The 18,848-nt window shown below is 42.8% G+C and overlaps 1 long non-coding RNA gene across 2 annotated transcripts; it reads left to right on the forward strand.

Annotated features, from left to right (window-relative positions):
• Positions 1 to 374: 374 nt before the first annotated feature.
• Positions 375 to 4,045, forward strand: LOC123744615 (uncharacterized). 2 transcript variants are annotated; one of them, XR_014378734.1, is made up of 3 exons: positions 375 to 702; positions 2,917 to 3,003; positions 3,791 to 4,045. It is a non-coding gene; the product is annotated as an uncharacterized LOC123744615 (long non-coding RNA). The 2 variants fall into 2 exon arrangements; XR_006770984.2 differs by having other exon boundaries at positions 2,917 to 4,045.
• Positions 4,046 to 18,848: the final 14,803 nt, after the last annotated feature.

Below are 18,848 nucleotides of genomic sequence, written 5' to 3' on the forward strand. Positions count from 1 at the left end.
AAATCAGAGCGGGCAGCCTCAGAGTCTGTGTGCTGATCTTAGCTGACAGCGCCAGCAAGCTTATCTGTGAGTGCATGAGTGACACTGCTGTCAATGCTAGCTCTGAGAAGCCACTGTTGTGGAGAACATTTGATGCCTGATCCGCTAAGAAAAATTCACTCTCTCTTCAGCTTCACTTAGGATGTTCGATGTGTGCTTTTTTATAGCCTCCCCAATGTTTGGGAGTCGAGAGGCTTCTATGGCATATCTGTCAACATCACTCTTTCTGAGATGAGGGAGTGAGCGAGGGAGGGAGATACGGATAGATGGAGGGATAGATAGAGGGATAGATAGAGGGATAATGGTGGAGGGGGGGCATAGTGAGCTCTCATATATTTAGCTCTGAATCATATTCCTGCTGCATGACTCGCCCATCTCTCTCCACCAGAAATCCTTTTATTTTTTTCTAAAACAACACTGTTCTGAAAAGAGAAAGGGAAGTTTGCATCCCTCTCATTTCTCCGCACTGCAGCAGGGTGGGGAGGCTGAATGTGAGGCTCTCTGTTCGCATTGGGTATATTGATCTGGCTGAGGCAGCTCCTCTCTGAGCCGCACCTGAAATAGCACTGTCAGAGAGAAGAAGAGAGCTGCTGCCGGGGGGAAAGAGAGAGACACGAGGGGGGACATGTCCTTTCCAGGGGACTAATGGAAAACAATGGCATGGTAAGTTGGTCTTGAAACTGCACTCCTGTCCTGTCCTGTCTCTCTCTCTCACTCTCTCTCTCTCGCTCACTCTTTCCCTCTCTCTCTCCCCTGTATCTCTACTTACCGAGACCCACGTGAGGAGGAAAGGAAAGAAGAGGCATCTCCTGGGCCAGTACAGAGAGAAAGGAGAACGTGATGACCTTTCTGTACAAATAAACCTTCACCTTTCATCTCCTCTAGGGACCGAGCTTTACTTATTGCTGCTGCCTGGGCTTTGACGTAAAACTCTGGGTCTTCTCATTAAATACACAGAGAGTGTGCCCTTCACAGGTAGTGTGCCAATCTCTGTATTTAAGACAGTAGATAATCCTGGACAGCTCTTCGCAGTCACAGCTATAGAGCTACAGCAGTGGTGTGTGTGTAGTATAAGTGTGTGTACGTGCACTTGTTTTCCTTTGTTCAAATGCTATTTTTAAGCTTAAGGGTTAGTTTTAGTGTTAGGTTTAGGGTTACAATTAGGGTTTTTGGGGTTAAGGTTAGGTTAAGGGTTAGGTTTAGCGTTAGGGAAATAGTTTTTTTTATGGTGAAACATTTTTACACTCCAAGAATTCCAGAAATGTCATGCAAACACAGCTGTGTGTGTGTCAGTGGAGGCGGACCAAGGGGAGGACCATCCTCCTCAGTGAAGTTTCATAAAAATAGTGAAACATTAAAAAAGTTATCCTTTTTAGATCGAACTATATTAAATAAATACATATGTCACCAAGTAATTGATTAAATAACACTTTTTTGCAATGAAGTAACTTTAACAGCACTGTCTGGGGTAGCGCCATGGTGCAGCCGGAGGACAGCTAGCTTCCATCCTCCTCTGGCTACATTGACTTCAATACAAAACCTAGGAGGCTTGTAAAACTCACCCCCTTCCATAGACATACATGATAATTATGACCACTTCCGGAGGTCGTCCTCTAACCAATCAAAGCTTTTGCAGTATGAACTGACATGTTGTCCATCCAATTATAGAATTAGGATCAGAGAATGAACCTAGTGAGTTGTATTGGGATTGTGCCACAGAGCATTATGGGGGTTCTATGTGTTGATAAGCTTGGTGACATTGTTGGATAGAGATTAAGAGTGAAGTGATAGTTGAGCATTTTTTGCATATTATTCAATTCAAATTCGTTTTTTCAAATTACAGGAGACTGAGGAGGTATATTATAAATAGTTTTCCTGGTTTTAGAACTTTATTTTTGTGTCCAGTTAGCAAGGCAATTTTAAATAAATTTTACTAACTTTAGTAGCTAACTAGCTACCAGTGCGAGAGTGTGCAGTTTTCTTAGCCAGAATGGTAGAATGGCCAACGCTGCCGAAAATGTTGTGGACTTTTTGTTAAAGAACCACTTTCATTCTCTGGGGTACATGGAAAAGGTGCAAATTAAAAGCGAGGGTCGACCTCTGCCTGAGATCAGTTTCACGAAGAAGGATGCAAAGGTGAGGGCGTTCAATACCACCTGGTATCAAAAGTATAGCTGGTTAACAGGGTGGTTTTCATCAAGCCGCCTGTATTGCTGGCCTTGTCTGATTTTTGGGCATGAAAGAATTGGTTTTAGAGGACACGATGGGATGGAAAGTTCTGCCGAAAAGGGCAACTACAAGGAGCTTGCAGAGGTAATTGCACGTTACGATTCTTTACTGAAAATATCGAACTTTGACTGTCTTTTCTGGGATGTCGAAAACAATTCTGAATGATTTGATAAAGATTAAAGAGAGTTTGACGCAATGCATTTTTTCATGGGAGCTCAAGTAGGCTTTCCACTTTCCTCCGGTATTTTTTTTAGCAAAGACAATAACTCATCACTCCGGACAGACACAAGTAAAAACTCATGATATAAATGTTGCAGCAACCTAGGCTACACCTAAACATTAGAAATCTGACATGCGGTATGGGATGAAAACAACACTATTTTTCAGTCTGATCAACTGTAGGCTACTAATAAGAACAGCTGCATACAGCCTATGTGCCCTGTCCATCTGGTCAGGGTAACTAATTGGTAACGTTATGTATTTCTAGTCCATTTGTGTGTCAGGAGAAAATTCCTTTATGTAGAGTCAATCACATACACAATCACTTTATTACACATCAATGATTTTACTCCTTGCTTGGACTAACTCATTCTTAGCTTTTTGGTCTAACTGTGTAGTGTGTTGTGTTATTGTTTTTTGTCTTCCCAGTTAAATCCTGTCCTGCACTGGTCAAGCCTCTGAACACCTCAACTCTTGCCTCATTCAATCACTGCTGTGATCCCTTTCCAACACGGTGTAAGTAGCCCTCTCATTCCCATTCCCATTCCCCATAATCTTGTACTATAAATGTCTTCATTAAATGCTTTAGGTTCAAATAATTAGTTTGACAATTTTTGAAACACACTTTGTTGTCTCCGTGCATTACACGCCTACACCGTGGGTCTCCCATCCTCCTCAATTTTTCAAGTCACCAGCCTCCACTGTTGTGTGTGCGCGTCTGCAGAATGTTCACATGTTTTCATGTAAAAAAAAAAGACAAAAAACCCATCTTGAAATGATGCAAAGCACATAATACCGACATTTAAGATGAGGGCCAAGAAAACGGAAGAAAGAAAGCTCTGTGTAATGCAAACCCCAAAATACTCTAAGGGCTCAGTAAAAAAAATAAACAAAAAAACCAGCACAGAGGCAATTGAAGCTCGATTGTCAGTAAGACACATGATAGAGCTTCAACCGAGACTTGTGTCTGGACAGAGAGAGGAGAGGTCTGTCATGTGATACGATCTGAAGTGGCATCCACATGTAGGCTTCTGGCGGTCTGTGAAGTGAGGTACCTCAGCTCTCCACCCTGAGATCTGCCACTGCTGGGAGAGCTGCTGGGAGGGCTGAGCGGCCTTGTTGGAACCCTTTCACCTCAATTGCCATGTCAGTACAGTGTTCTCCCCCAAATGTGCTCTGAAGAGCCTCATCAAGTCTTCCTGGCAGACACAGGGATATGTTGGGAATGTGGAATGTAAAAGTGTGATGACCCTCCCACTCTGTCTGCCCAATTCTTTCTCTTTGCTCTTGTTTTCCTTAATAGGATGTCGGTGGGTGGAGCCGGCTGTGTCCCGGGGATAAATACACCTTTCCCCCATACATTGAGGAGACTCTCTCCACGCAGACACGCTGTTGTTTTTGGTTGTGGCATTTTGGGGCTTCTTTGTGTTAATTTGTTTTGGCACCTCTCAACACCCCTCATTATCACCATCTATCCACACATACACTCAGTTACACTACTACACACCATTGTTACTTGGATATAGTTTATTTAATAAATAGGCTTGTTATTTCTTTATCTCCGCGTTGTCTCCCTCTTTGTTACGGGCTACGAGCCGGTTGGTAACAAAAGTCATGAGCTGCTCTTGGAATTTTGGTTACATCAGCATTTTTCCGCGCGACAACTCCTATTTCAACCAAGAGAGAGAAAGTGAGAGAGAGGTAGAGAGAAGGGGTATTGAGAAAGGGAGCGTGGCAGAGAGGGGATGGAAAGAAGACATAGATAAAGAATGTAGAGTGGCTGAGTGAAATTATGAAAAGGGAGATGTAGTGTATAAGGAGGAAAGGAAAGAGGCATACAGAGAGAGAGGGTGGAGTGATAGGGATAAAGAGAAAGTTGGGTAGCCCTAATGCCTATAGCCAGACCCGGTCCTGGCCGATATCACGCCCTAGACAGGACAAAACAAATGCTGCCCTCCTCCTATCCCCACTTTATTTGGATAGTCCCTCTGTAGATGCTCTACAGACTATCAGTAACATTTCAACTATCTACTAACCCTAACCTTAACCCTTGCCCTAAGCCTTATTCTAAACTTAACCCTAGGTGCTTATCAACAGATAGTTTGTTGATATTATGACAATCGGTAGAGCATCTACAGATGGAATATCCGGACTATCCAAATAAACCTTTGGCAAAGTGAGCACTGCTTATCATGGGGCGGCATCAGCGCTCACCTTAACAGCCCATATGCCGCTGGGTGAGATATGTTTAAATAGTTTTGGAGCAGAATTATGTGAGGTGTTATGTTTTGTTGGAGGTGCGTCTTGGTCAGTTTAGCTCGGAAAATGATGCTCTCTTCAATCTGCTGACCCTAGGTGGCCGCCTAATCCTGCCTAATGGGCTTGCCGGCCCTGCCTATAGGAGCCTAGGCAGTGTAATAAAAGACAGCTCAATACTGGCTGGTTCACTGTGGTGTTTGATACAGCGCCTGAGCTTGTCAACACCAGGCACACCACACAATCCGTAGAGGAGGGAAAATGCCATCTAAATATAAAACGTCTGTTGTATTAGCTTATCCCTGCAGCGCTCAACTGAGCATGCCATTTTAAACACTGTAAATATCCTTTGCTATGCTTATCTCATTGGCCCTCAAGTTTGAATTAATGAGTGTTTGTGATATTTATGTATGAAACCTTCTAACCATGTGACATTCACTGTAATCTTGTCTATGTGGACACACAGACAAGCACAGACCGCACCTGCATTCACCCAGAAGAATTAAGTACAGTAGACACACACTCTCACTCTCACACACATGCACGCAACGGAGCACAAACTGATCCTTGTTATATCTACTGCACTGGATTCCCTCTCTACATTTTCCTGTCTAACAGTGTTTTTTTTGTTGCATGTCAATAATTCAGGTGTTTAATGAGTACTAAGGATGGATAGATGCAGCATCGTGATAACCCACACTACCCCTCCCCCTTCGAACTCTGACCCAGGCTAGGTGAAGATAATGGCCCCTCTCTGAGTGCTGTATTCACCCTCTCCTTGGTGTCAGGTCAGGAAGAGGATCTTACAAGGCCTCGCTGAGACTCATATCGCAGACGATCCTATTTCATATGTTGTGTTGGATCTTCTCGCTGTGGTTTCACATTAGAATTTCATTTGTCTCACTATCCTAGTGGTCAGTGGCAACAATACAGGATCTGTAAAGCTAGTGGAATAAAAGCATGGCCTCTCACATTGACTCTGTCGGTAAGACCAGGGACGTCGTAATTATTGACGAGAATGGTTGTGTAGCCACGACAGTATATCTTCTTAATAATGAAATATATTTATGATATGTGTTATTGGTGATGGTGAAATACAGTATCTGTACCTCTGTTTTTACATTTGAATATGCAAAGTGCACATATATTTTGGGGGGTTTCATCAAGGATAATTTACGAGGTATGTTTAAATCACACTTATATTGAATGTACAGTGCATTCTGAAAGTATTCAGACCCCTTGACTTTTTCCACAGTTTGTTACGTTACAGCCTTAACATTTATTAGATAAAAAAAAATCCTCATCAATCTACACACAATACCTCATAATGACAAAGCGAAAACAGTTTAAGACATTTTTGCACATTTACTAAAAATAAAAAACAGAAATAACTTATTTACATAAGTATTCAGACCCTTTGCTATGAGACTCAGAATTGAGCTCAGGTGCATCCTATTTCCATTGATCCTCCTTGAGATGTTTTTCTACAATTTGATTGGAGTCCACCTGTGGTAAATTCAATTGATTGGTCATGATTTGGAAAGGCACACACCTATCTATACGATTAACAGTGCATGTCAGAGCAAAAACCAAGCCATGAAGTCGAAGGAATTGTTTGTAGAGTTCCAAGACAGGATTGTGTCGAGGCACAGATCTGGGGAAGGGTACAAAAACATTCCTGCAACATTGAAGGTCCCCAAGAAAACAGTGGCCTCCATCATTCTTAAATTGAAGAAGTTTGGAACCACCAAGACTATACCTAGAGCTGGCCGCCCGGCCAAACTGAGCAATCGGGGGAGAAGGGCCTTTGTCAGGTAGGTGACCAAGAACCCGATGGTCACTCTAACAGATAGCTCCAGAGTTCCTCTGTGGAGATGGGAGAACCTTCCAGAAGGACAACCATCTCTGCAGCACTTCACCAAATCAAATCAAATGTATTTCTCACATGCGCCGAATACAACAGGTGTAGTAGACCTTACCAATCAGGCCTTTATGGTAGAGTGGCCAGACGGAAGCCACTCCTCAGTTAAAGGCACATGATAGCCCACTTGGAGTTTGCCAAAAGGCACCTAAAGAACTCTAAGACCATGAGAAACAAGATTCTCTGGTCTGATGAAACCAAGATTGAACTCTGGTCTGAATGCCAAGCATCACATCTGGAGGAAACCTGGCACCTCCCTACGGTGAAGAATGGTGGTGGCAGCTTCATGCTGTGGGAATGTTTTTCAGTGGCAGGGACTGGGAGACTAGTCAGGGAAAGATGAACGGAGCAAAGTACAGAGAGATCCTTGATGAAAACCTGCTCCAGAATGCTCAGGACCTCAGACTGGGGCGAAGGTTCACCTTCCAACAGGACAACAACCCTAAGCACACAGCCAAGACAACACAGGAGTGGCTTCGGGACAAGTCTCTGAATGTCCTTGAGTGGCTCAGCCAGAGCCCGGACCTGAACCCGATCGAACATCTGGAGAGACCTGAAAATAGCTGTGCAACGACACTCCCCATCCAACCGGACAGAGCTTGAGAGGATCTGCAGAGAAGAATGTGAGAAACTCCACAAATACAAGTGTGCGAAGCTTGTAGCGTCATACCCAATACGACTCAAGGCTGTAATCACTGGCAAAAGTGCTTCAACAAAGTACTGAGTAAAGGGTCTGAATACTTATATAAATGTTATATTTCAGTTTTTATATTTAATAAATGTGCAAACATTTCTAAACCTGTTTTTGCTTTGTCATAATGGGGTATTGTGTGTAGATTGATGAGGGAAAAAAACTATATAATCCATTTTAGAATAAGGCTGTAACGTAACAAAATGTGGAATAAATCAAGGGGTCTGAATACTTTCCGAATGCACTGTAAATCAGTCTGTGTGTGTGTGTGTGTGTGTATATATATATATGTGTGTATTTTCACATGGAGATATACGCATACCCAATACCATCATACAGAAAAAGAGGTGTTTGTTAATCTGGTGTTATATAATTGCTACAGTAGCAATCATATTGTTTAACCTCTATGGGCTAGGTGGGACGCTTGCTAGCATGTGACTAGCATGTGACTAGCATTCCCACCGAACACTTCCGGTGAATTTACTAAATTACTCACGATAAACATTCACAAAAAACATAACAATTATTTTAAGAATTATAGATACAGAACTCCTTTATGCAATCGCGGTGTCCGATTTTAAAATAGCTTTTCGGTGAAAGCACATTTTGCAATATTCTGAGTAGATAGCCCAGCCATCACAGGCTAGCTATTTTGACACCCACCAAGTGTGGTACTCACCAAACTCAGATTTACTATAAGAAAAATTGGATTACCTTTGCTGTTCTTCGTCAGAATGCACTCCCAGGACTTCTACTTCAATAACAAATGTTGGTTTGGTTCCAAATAATCCATAGTTATATCCCAATAGCGGCGTTTTGTTCGTGCGTTCAAGACACTATCCGAAGGGTAAAGAAGGGTGACGCGCGTTTCGTGACAAAAAAATTCAAAATATTCCATTACCGTACTTCGAAGCATGTCAAACGCTGTTTAAAATCAATTTTTTATGCGATTTTTCTCGTAAAAAAGCGATAATATTCTGACCGGGAAACCCTGTTTTCGTTCAAAGGCGAAAAAATAAAAACATGGAGTCGTCTCGTGCACGCGCCCCCAGTCTCATTGTTCTCAGATCGACCACTATCCAAATGCGCTACTGTTTTTCAGCCATGGGCTGCAAAGTCATCATTCAACGTTCTGGCGCCTTCTGAGAGCCTATGGGAGCGTTAGAAAATGTCACGTTATGCCAGAGATCCCCTGTTTTGGATAGAGATGATCAAGAAGGCCAAGAAATAGTCAGAGAGAGCGCTTCCTGTTTGGAATCTTCTCAGGTTTTGGCCTGCCAAATGAGTTCTGTTATACTCACAGACACCATTCAAACTTAGAAACTTTAGGATGTTTTCTATCCAAATCAAACAATTATATGCATATTCTAGTTACTGGGCAGGAGTAGTAACCAGATTAAATCGGGTACGTTTTTTATCCGGCCGTGCAAATACTGCCCCCTATCCCCAACAGGTTAACTATATGGAAGCAAAGAAGTATGCTCCCCAAAAAAACATGATGAATACATAAACTTGCTTTAAACTGTTATTATTTTCGTTTAATTAATCGTTTTGTTATGTTTCATTTTTTTTGCTATTAGTGACCCCATGCACAGACAATCTGAAAAAAAGAGATACAAATATAAATGTTTCAGTCACTCAGGGATTAGAGACATAGATGGATGTCACGTCCTGACCAGTGAGAAGGGTCATTTTGCCATAGTAGAATGGTCAGGGCGTGGCAGGGGAGTTGTGTTGTGTGTTTTGGGGATGGTTTGTTTCTAGGGGAATTGGTTCTAGTTTTCTGTTTCTATGTTTCATTTTCCATGTGTGGCCGAGTATGGTTTCCAATCAGAGGCAGGTGTCTTTCGTTGTCTCTGATTGGAAGCCATACTTAGGCAGCCTGTTTTCCTTTGGGTTTTGTGGGAGTTTATTTTCTGTTTAGTTATTGTACCTGACGGAACTGTTGGCCGCGTTTGTTATTTTGTTGTTTGAAGTGCATCCATTAAAATTCTAAAGATGAGCACTATACACACTGCGGCGCCTTGGTCTAATCCTTTCGACGCCTGTGACAGATGGACATGTTTCAATCCTACAGAGTGCAATCACAGCAGCAAAATGTGTGGCTCATTACTATGAGAAAAGAGCAACAAGTGGAGCAAAAACAACATTGTAAATACCACCAATATTTATCTGCTTATTGTTTTTCCCTTTCATACTTCAACTATTGCACATTATTATAACACTGTACATAGCCAAAATACTGTACATGACACTTGAAATGTTTTTCTAAACTTTTGGGAGTGTAATGTTTACTGTTAATTTCTAATTGTTTATTTCCTTTGTTTATTTCCCTTTAGTTTATTGTCTATTCCACTTGCTTTGGTTATGTAAACATATGTTTCCCATGCCAATAAAGCCCATTGAATAGAGAGATGGAGAGAGAGAGGATATCAAAGCCCTGGATGTAGGGAGACTTCCAAATTAAGACGTCTGTCCTGATGGATGCTGGTTTATAGAGGTGGACGTTTCTCAGGTGTCAGCAGAATTTTTTATGAAATCACCCTCTGTGGGATGTCACAGCAGATATTTCAAGTCCTGTCGCGCCCTAACCTCTAAAAACTCCTACTTCAGCGGGATAACCTGTCATCCCACATGGCTAGTGCATTCAGAATTAGGACTGAGTCAACCCCATCCAGTTCCAAACGGCTGATAGATGGTCCCTGCAGAGATACAAACACATTATCAGCTTCACCAGCCACTTTGAACTGAGACGGATGGCTATATTATACCTATACCATATTATATCCCAATGAGGTGTCACAATACAAGTTACATTTCTATAATTCATATCCTTTCACCTCTGGCTATATTCTATTTGTCTCAAATATTGATATCTGTATTAGGTAGTGAAATAGGTCGGTATGAGAATAGTGACACTATAGGGGATGGTGTGTGATTCTAATAATCAAATCAAATTATTACTTTGTCACATGCTTTCATAAACAACAGGTGTAGACTAACAGTGAAATGCTTACTTACGGGCCCTTCCCAACAATGCAGAGAGAGAGAAAAAAAAGACAAAGATAATTACAAACGAGAACGATAACTTGGCGATATACACAGGGTACCAGTACCAAGTCGATGTGCAGCGGTATGAAGTAATTGGGGTAGAAACAGTTCTGGACCATTGTTACTCTAACTTCCGCGACGCATACAAAGCCCTCCCTCGCCCTCCTTTCGGCAAATCTGACCACGACTCCATTTTGTTGCTCCAGACAAACTAAACAACTTCTTTGCTCGCTTTGAGGACAATACAGTGCCACTGACACGGCTTGCTACCAAAACCTGCGGGCTCTCCTTCACCACAGCCTACGTGAGTAAAATATTTAAACGTGTTAACCCTCGCAAGGCTGCTGGCCCAGACGGCATCCCTAGCCGCGTCCTCAGAGCATGCGCAGACCAGCTGGCTGGTGTGTTTACGGACATATTCAATCAATCCTTATCCCAGTCTGCTGTTCCCACTTGCTTCAAGAGGGCCACCATTGTTCCTGTTCCCAAGAAAGCTGAGGTAACTGAGCTAAACAACTATCGCCCCGTAGCACTCACTTCCGTCATCATGATGTGCTTTGAGAGACTAGTCAAGGATCATATCACCTCCACCCTACCTGACACCCTAGACCCACTCCAATTTGCTTACTGCCCCAGTAGGTCCACAGACGACACAATCACACTGCACACTGCCCTAACCCATCTGGACAAGAGGAATACCTATGTAAGAATGCTGTTCATCGACTACAGCTCAGCATTTAACACCATAGTACCCTCCAAATTCGTCATTAAGCTCGAGACCCTGGGTCTCGACCCTGCCCTGTGCAACTGGGTCCTGAACTTTCTGACGGGCCGGCCCCAGGTGGTGAGGGTAGGAAACAACATCTCCACCCCTCTGATCCTCAACACTGGGGCCCCACAAGGGTGCGTTCTCAGCCCTCTCCTGTACTCCCTGTTCACCCATGACTGCGTGGCCATGCATGCCTCCAACTCAATCATCAATTTGCAGACGACACTACAGTGGTAGGCTTAATTATCAACAATGACGAGACGGCCTACAGGGACGAGGTGAGGGCCCTCAGAGTGTGGTGTCAGGAAAATAACCGTACACTCAACGTCAACAAAACAAAGGTGATGATCGTGGACTTCAGGAAACAGCAAATAAAAACACTCACAAACTTTTACAGATGAACAATCCAGAGCATCCTGTTGGGCTGTATCACCCCCTGGTATGGCAACTGCTCCACCCACAACCATAAGGCTCTCCAGAGGGTAGTGAGGTCTGCACAATGCATCACCGGGGGCAAACTACCTGCCCTCCAAGACACATTTTTTTAAAATTTTTGTCATTTAGCAGATGCTAAATGAGCGACTTACAGTAGTGAATACATACATTTCTTTTTCATTTCATGCATTTTTTTTTGTACTGGCCCCCCCGTGGGAATCGAACCCACAACCCTGGCATTGCACACACCATGCTGGCATTGAAAACACCATGCTCTACCAACTGAGCCACAGGGAAGGTGTACACTACCCAATGTCACAGGAAGGCCAAAAAGATCATCAAGGACAACAACCACACGAGCCACTGCCTGTTCACCCCGCTATCATCCAGAAGGCGAGGTCAGTACAGGTGCATCAAAGCTGGGACCGAGAGACTGAAAAACAGCTTCTATCTCAAGGTCATCAGACTGTTAAACAGCCATCACTAACATTGAGTGGCTGCTGCCAACATACTGACTCAAATCCCTAGCCACTTAATAATAAAAAATTGGATGTAATAAATGTATCGCTAGTCACTTTAAACAATGCCACTTTATATAATGTTTACATACCCTACATTACTCATCTCATATGTATATACTGTACTCTACACCATCTACTGCATCTTGCCTATGCCGTTCAGTCATCGCTCACCCATATATTTCTATGTAAATATTCTTATTCATTCCTTTACACTTGTGTGTATAAGGTAGTTTTTGTGAAATTGTTAGATTACTTGTTAGATATTACTGCATGGTCGGAACTAGAAGCACAAGCATTTCGCTACACTCACATTAACATCTGCTAACCATGTGTATGTGACCAATACAATTTGATTTGATGGTTGAAGTAAGAAATGTACATACATACGCCAAATACATTTAAACTCAGTTTTTCCACAATTCCTGACGTTTAATCCTAGTAGAAATTCCCTGTCTTAGGTAATTTAGGATCATCACTTTATTTTAAGAATGTGAAATGTCAGAATAATAGTAGAGAGAATGATTTATTTCAGCTTTTATTTATTTCATCACATTCCCAGGGATTTACAGACACTCAATTAGTATTTGCTAGCATTGCCTTTAAATTGTTTAACTTGGGTCAAATGTTTTGGATAGCCTTCCACAAACTTACCACAATAAGTTGGGTGAATTTTGTCCCATTCCTCCTGACAGAGCTGGTGTAACTGAGTCAGGTTTGTAGGCCTGCTTGCTCGCACATGCTTTTTCAGTTCTGCCCACAAATTTTCTATAGGATTGAGGTCGGGGCTTTGTGATGGCAACTCCAAAAACTTGACTTTGTTGTCCTTAAGCCATTTTGCCACAACTTTGGAAGTATGCTTGGGGTCATTGTCCATTTGGAAGACCCATTTGCAACCAAGCTTTAACTTCCTGACTGATGTCTTGAGATGTTGCTTCAATATATCCACATAATTTCCCTCCTCATGAAGCCATCTATTTTGTGAAGTGCACCAGTCCCTCCTGCAGCAAAGCACCTCCACACCATGATGCTGTCACCCCCGTGATTCACGTTTGGGATGGTGTTCTTCGGCTTGCAAGACTCCCCCTTTTTCCTCCAAAACAGAATGATGGTCATTATGGCCAAACAGTTATATTTTTGTTTCATCAAACCAGAGAACCTTTCTTCAAAAAGTACGATCTTTGTCCCCATGTGCAGATGCAAACCGTAGTCTAGCTTTATTTATGGCGGTTTTGGAGCAGTGGCTTCTTCCTTGTTGAGCCGCCTTTCAGGTTATGTTGATATTGGACTCGTTTTACTGTGGATATAGATACTTTTGTACCTGTTTCCTCCAGCATCTTCACAAGGTCCTTTGCTGTTGTTCTGGGATTGATTTGCACTTTTCGCACCAAAGTATGTTCATCTTTAGGAGACAGAACGTGTCTCCTTCCTGAGCGGCGGTGTGGCGGCTGCATGGTGCCATGGTGTTTATACTTGCGTACTATCGTTTGTACAGATGAACGTGGTACCTTGGAAATTGCTCCCAAAGATGAACCAGACTTGTGGAGGTCTACATTTTTTTCTGAGGTCTTGGCTGATTTCTTTTGATTTTCCCATGATGTCAAGCTAAGAGGCACTGAGTTAAAAACCTCTTACATCTAGACGTTCCGCTAGCGGAACACCTGCTCCAATATCCAATGATGGGCGTGGCGCGAAATACAAAGTCCTCGAAAATCCGAAAACTTCCATTTTTCAAACATATGACTATTTTACACCATTTTAAAGACAAGACTCTCCTTTATCTAACCACACTGTCCGATTTCAAAAAGGCTTTACAGCGAAAGCAAAACATTAGATTATGTCAGCAGAGTACCCAGCCAGAAATAATCACACACCCATTTTTCAAGCTAGCATATAATGTCACAAAAAAAACACAGCTAAATGCAGCACTAACCTTTGATGATCTGCATCAGATGACACTCCTAGGACATTATGTTATACAATACATGTATGTTTTGTTCAATCAAGTTCATATTTATATCAAAAAACAGCTTTTTACATTAGCATGTGACGTTCAGAACTAGCATTCCCACCGAACACTTCCGGTGAATTTACTAAATTACTCACGATAAACGTTCACAAAAAACATAACAATTATTTTAAGAATTATAGATACAGAACTCCTTTATGCAATCGCGGTGTCCGATTATAAAATAGCTTTTCGGTGAAAGCACATTTTGCAATATTCTGAGTAGATAGCTCGCCATCACGGGCTAGCTATTTTGACACCCACCAAGTTTGGTACTCACCAAACTCAGATTTACTATAAGAAAAATTGGATTACCTTTGCTGTTCTTCGTCAGAATGCACTCCCAGGACTTCTACTTCAATAACAAATGTTGGTTTGGTTCCAAATAATCCATAGTTATATCCAAATAGCGGCGTTTTGTTGTGCGTTCAAGACACTATCCGAAGGGTAAAGAAGGTTGACGCGCCCGGCGCGTTTCGTGACAAAAAAGTTCAAAATATTCCATTACCGTACTTCGAAGCATGTCAAACGCTGTTTAAAATCAATTTTTATGCGATTTTTCTCGTAAAAAAGCGATAATATTCCGACCGGGAAACCCTGTTTTCGTTCAAAGACGAAAAAATAAAAACATGGAGTCGTCTCGTGCACGCGACCCCAGTCTCATTGTTCTCAGATCGACCACTATCCAAATGCGTTACTGTTTTTCAGCCATGGGCTGCAAAGTCATCATTCAACATTCTGGCGCCTTCTGAGAGCCTATGGGAGCGTTAGAAAATGTCACGTTACAGCAGAGATCCCCTGTTTTGGATAGAGATGATCAAGAAGGCCAAGAAATAGTCAGAGAGGGCGCTTCCTGTTTGGAATCTTCTCAGGTTTTGGCCTGCCAAATGAGTTCTGTTGTACTCACAGACACCATTCAAACAGTTTAAGAAACTTTGGAGTGTTTTCTATCCAAAGCTAATAATTATATGCATATTCTAGTTTCTGGGCAGGAGTAATAATCAGATTAAATTGGGTACGTTTTTTATCCGGCCGTGAAAATACTGCCCCCTATCCATAACAAGTTAAAAGGTAGGCCTTGAAATACATCCAAAGGTAGACCTCCAATTGACTCAAATGATGTCAATTAGCCTAAAGCTGTGACATCATTTTCTTGAATTTTCCAAGCTGTTTAAAGGCACAGTCAACTTAGTGTATGTAAACTTCTGACCCACTGGAATTGTGATACAGTGAATTATAAGTGAAATAATCTGTCTGTAAACAATTGTCGGAAAAATTACTTGTGTCATGCACAAAGTAGATGTCCAAACCGACTTGCCAAATATATAGTTTGTTAACAAGAAATTTGTGGAGTGGTTGAAAAATGAGTTTTAATGACTCCAACCTAATTGTATGTACACTTCCGACTTCAACTGTATGCATATATCGGTAGGGATAAAGTGACTAGGCAACAGGATAGATAAACAGTAACAGCAGCATATGTGATGAGTCAAAAGAGTTAGTGCAAAAAGGGTCAATGCAGATAACCAAGAGTTAACCTGCCTAAATGTTTAACTAACTACACTCCTCAAAAAAATAAAGGGAACACTAAAATAACACATCCTAGATCTGAATGAAAGAAATAATCTTATTAAATACTTTTTTCTTTAAATAGTTCAATGTGCTGACAACAAAATCACACAAAAATAATCAATGGAAATCCAATTTATCAACCCATGGAGGTCTGGATTTGGAGTCACACTCAAAATTAAAGTGGAAAACCACTCTACAGGCTGATCCAACTTTGATGTAATGTCCTTAAAACAAGTCAAAATGAGGCTCAGTAGTGTGTGTGACCTCCACGTGCCTGTATGACCTCCCTACAACGCCTGGGCATGCTCCTGATGAGGTGGTGGATGGTCTCCTGAGGGATCTCCTCCCAGACCTGGACTAAAGCATCCGCCAACTCCTGGACAGTCTGTGGTGCAATGTGGCGTTGGTGGATGGAGCGAGACATGATGTCCCAGATGTGCTCAATTGGATTCAGGTCTGGGGAACGGGCGGGCCAGTCCATAGCATCAATGCCTTCCTCTTGCAGGAACTGCTGACACACTCCAGCCACATGAGGTCTAGCATTGTCTTGCATTAGGAGGAACCCAGGGCCAACCGCACCAGCATATGGTCTCATAAGGGGTCTGAGGATCTCATCTCGGTACCTAAAGGCCGTCAGGCTACCTCTGGCGAGCACATGGAGGGCTGTGCGGCACCCCAAAGAAATGCCACCCCACACCATGACTGACCCACCACCAAACCGGTCATGCTGGAGGATGTTGCAGGCAGCAGAACATTCTCCACGGCGTCTGCAGACTCTGTCACATCTGTCACATGTGCTGTGTGAACCTGCTTTCATCTGTGAAGAGCACAGGGCACCAGTGGCGAATTTGCCAATCTTGGTGTTCTCTGGCAAATGCCAAACGTCCTGCACGGTGTTGGGCTGTAAGCACAACCCCCACCTGTGGACGTCGGGCCCTCATACCACCGTCATGGAGTCTGTTTCTGACCGTTTGAGCAGACACATGCACATTTGTGGCCTGCTGGAGGTCATTTTGCAGGACTCTGGCAGTGCTCCTCCTGCTCCTCCTTGCACAAAGGCGGAGGTAGCGGTCCTGCTGCTTGGTTGTTGCCCTCCTACGGTCTCCTCCACATCTCCTGATGTACTGGCCTGTCTCCTGGTAGCGCCTCCATGCTCTGGACACTACGCTGACAGACACAGCAAACCTTCTTGCCACAGCTCGCATTGATATGCCATCCTGGATGAGCTGCACTACCTGAGCCACTTGTGTGGGTTGTAGACTCCGTCTCATGCTACCACTAGAGTGAAAGCACCGCCAGCATTCAAAAGTGACCAAAACATCAGCCAGGAAGCATAGGAACTGAGAAGTGGTCTGTGGTCCCCACCTGCAGAACCACTCCTTTATTGGGGGTGTATTGCTAATTGCCTATAATTTCCACCTGTTGTCTATGCCATTTGCACAGCAGCATGTGAAATGTATTGTCAATCAGTGTTGCTTCCTAAGTGGACAGTTTGATTTCGCAGAAGTGTGATTGACTTGGAGTTACATTGTGTTGTTTAAGTGTTCTCTTTATTTTTTTTTGCAGTATATTTAGCAGTCTTATGGCTTGGGGGTAGAAGCTGTTCAGGGTCCTGTTGGTTCCAGACTTGGTGCATCAGTACAGCTCTCCGTGCGGTAGCAGAGAGAACAGTCTGCGACTTGGTTGGCTGGAGTGTAGCTGAATAACTTTTGAGGATATTAGGGCCCATGCTGAATCTTTTCAGCCTCTTTACGAGGAAGAGGCGTTGTCTTGCCCGGGACCATGATCATTTCTTAGTGATGTGGACACCGAGGAACTTGAAACGCTCAGCTTGCTCCATTACAGCTCCTTTGTCTTGCTGACTTTGTGGCAGAGGTTGTTGTACTAGCATCACACAGCCAGGTCTCTGACCTCCTCCCTCTAGACTGTTTCATCATTGTCAGTGATCAGGTCAGTGTCCAGGTGGGAAAGGGCAGTGTGGAGTGCAATAGAGATCAGGCCAGGTGTGTAAGGGAAGTTCTGCTACATTCTAAAAGCTTCTTCTATCCGAACTCCTTCCCCTTTGTCCTCTCTTTTCCTCTCCGGCACCCCTTGGTGAATCGTTGCTGTACATGTTGTGTGGGCTTTGATCTTTCACTGACTAGCTCCTTGTGTGAAGGATGGTAAAGCTCATTAGGGGTTCAATTAGCAAAGCTGTTGGCGCTGTTATTATTATTCCGGTACCCCCAACATTTTGTGAAAATATGCAAATTCCTGTATGACGGTAAGGCCTAGGAGGGTGCAACCTGACATGATGGTGAAGGGCCACACCCTCTCATGCAATGCCACGCCAATTGGCCAACCGGACTATTTCACTTTACAAATTACCCTTTTGACTAACCTGCACATTGACTTGGTACCGGTACCCCCTGTATATACCCTCGTTATTGTTATATAATTTTATTGTGTTACTTAATATTTTGATTTGATTTTTTTAACTTTAGTTTATTTAGGAAATATTTTCTTAACTCTATTTGTTGAACTGCATTGTTGGTTAAGGGCTTGTAAGTAAGCATTTCACTGTAACGTCCACACCTGTTGTTTTTTTATTTCACTTTTATTTAACCAGGTAGGCTAATTGAGAACAAGTTCTCATTTACAACTGTGACCTGGCCAAGATAAAGCAAAGCAGTTCGACACATACAACAACACAGAGTTACACATGGAATAATCAAACATATAGTCAATAATACAGTTGAAAAAAAGTATATACACTGCTCAAAAAAAATAAAGGGAACACTTAAACAACACAATGCAACTCCAAGTCAATCACACTTCTGTGAAATCAAACTGTCCACTTAGGAAGCAACACTGATTGACAATAAATTTCACATGCTGTTGTGCAAATGGAATAGACAACAGGTGGAAATTATAGGCAATTAGCAATACACCCCCAATAAAGGAGTGGTTCTGCAGGTGCGGACCACAGACCACTTCTCAGTTCCTATGCTTCCTGGCTGATGTTTTGGTCACTTTTTAATGCTGGCGGTGCTTTCACTCGAGTGGTAGCATGAGACGGAGTCTACAACCCACACAAGTTGCTCAGGTAGTGCAGCTCATCCAGGATGGCACATCAATGCGAGCTGTGGCAAGAAGGTTTG

Source organism: Salmo salar, chromosome 09, assembly GCF_965601325.2.
Source record: "Salmo salar chromosome 09, fSalSal1, whole genome shotgun sequence".
Classification (NCBI taxonomy): domain Eukaryota; kingdom Metazoa; phylum Chordata; class Actinopteri; order Salmoniformes; family Salmonidae; genus Salmo; species Salmo salar.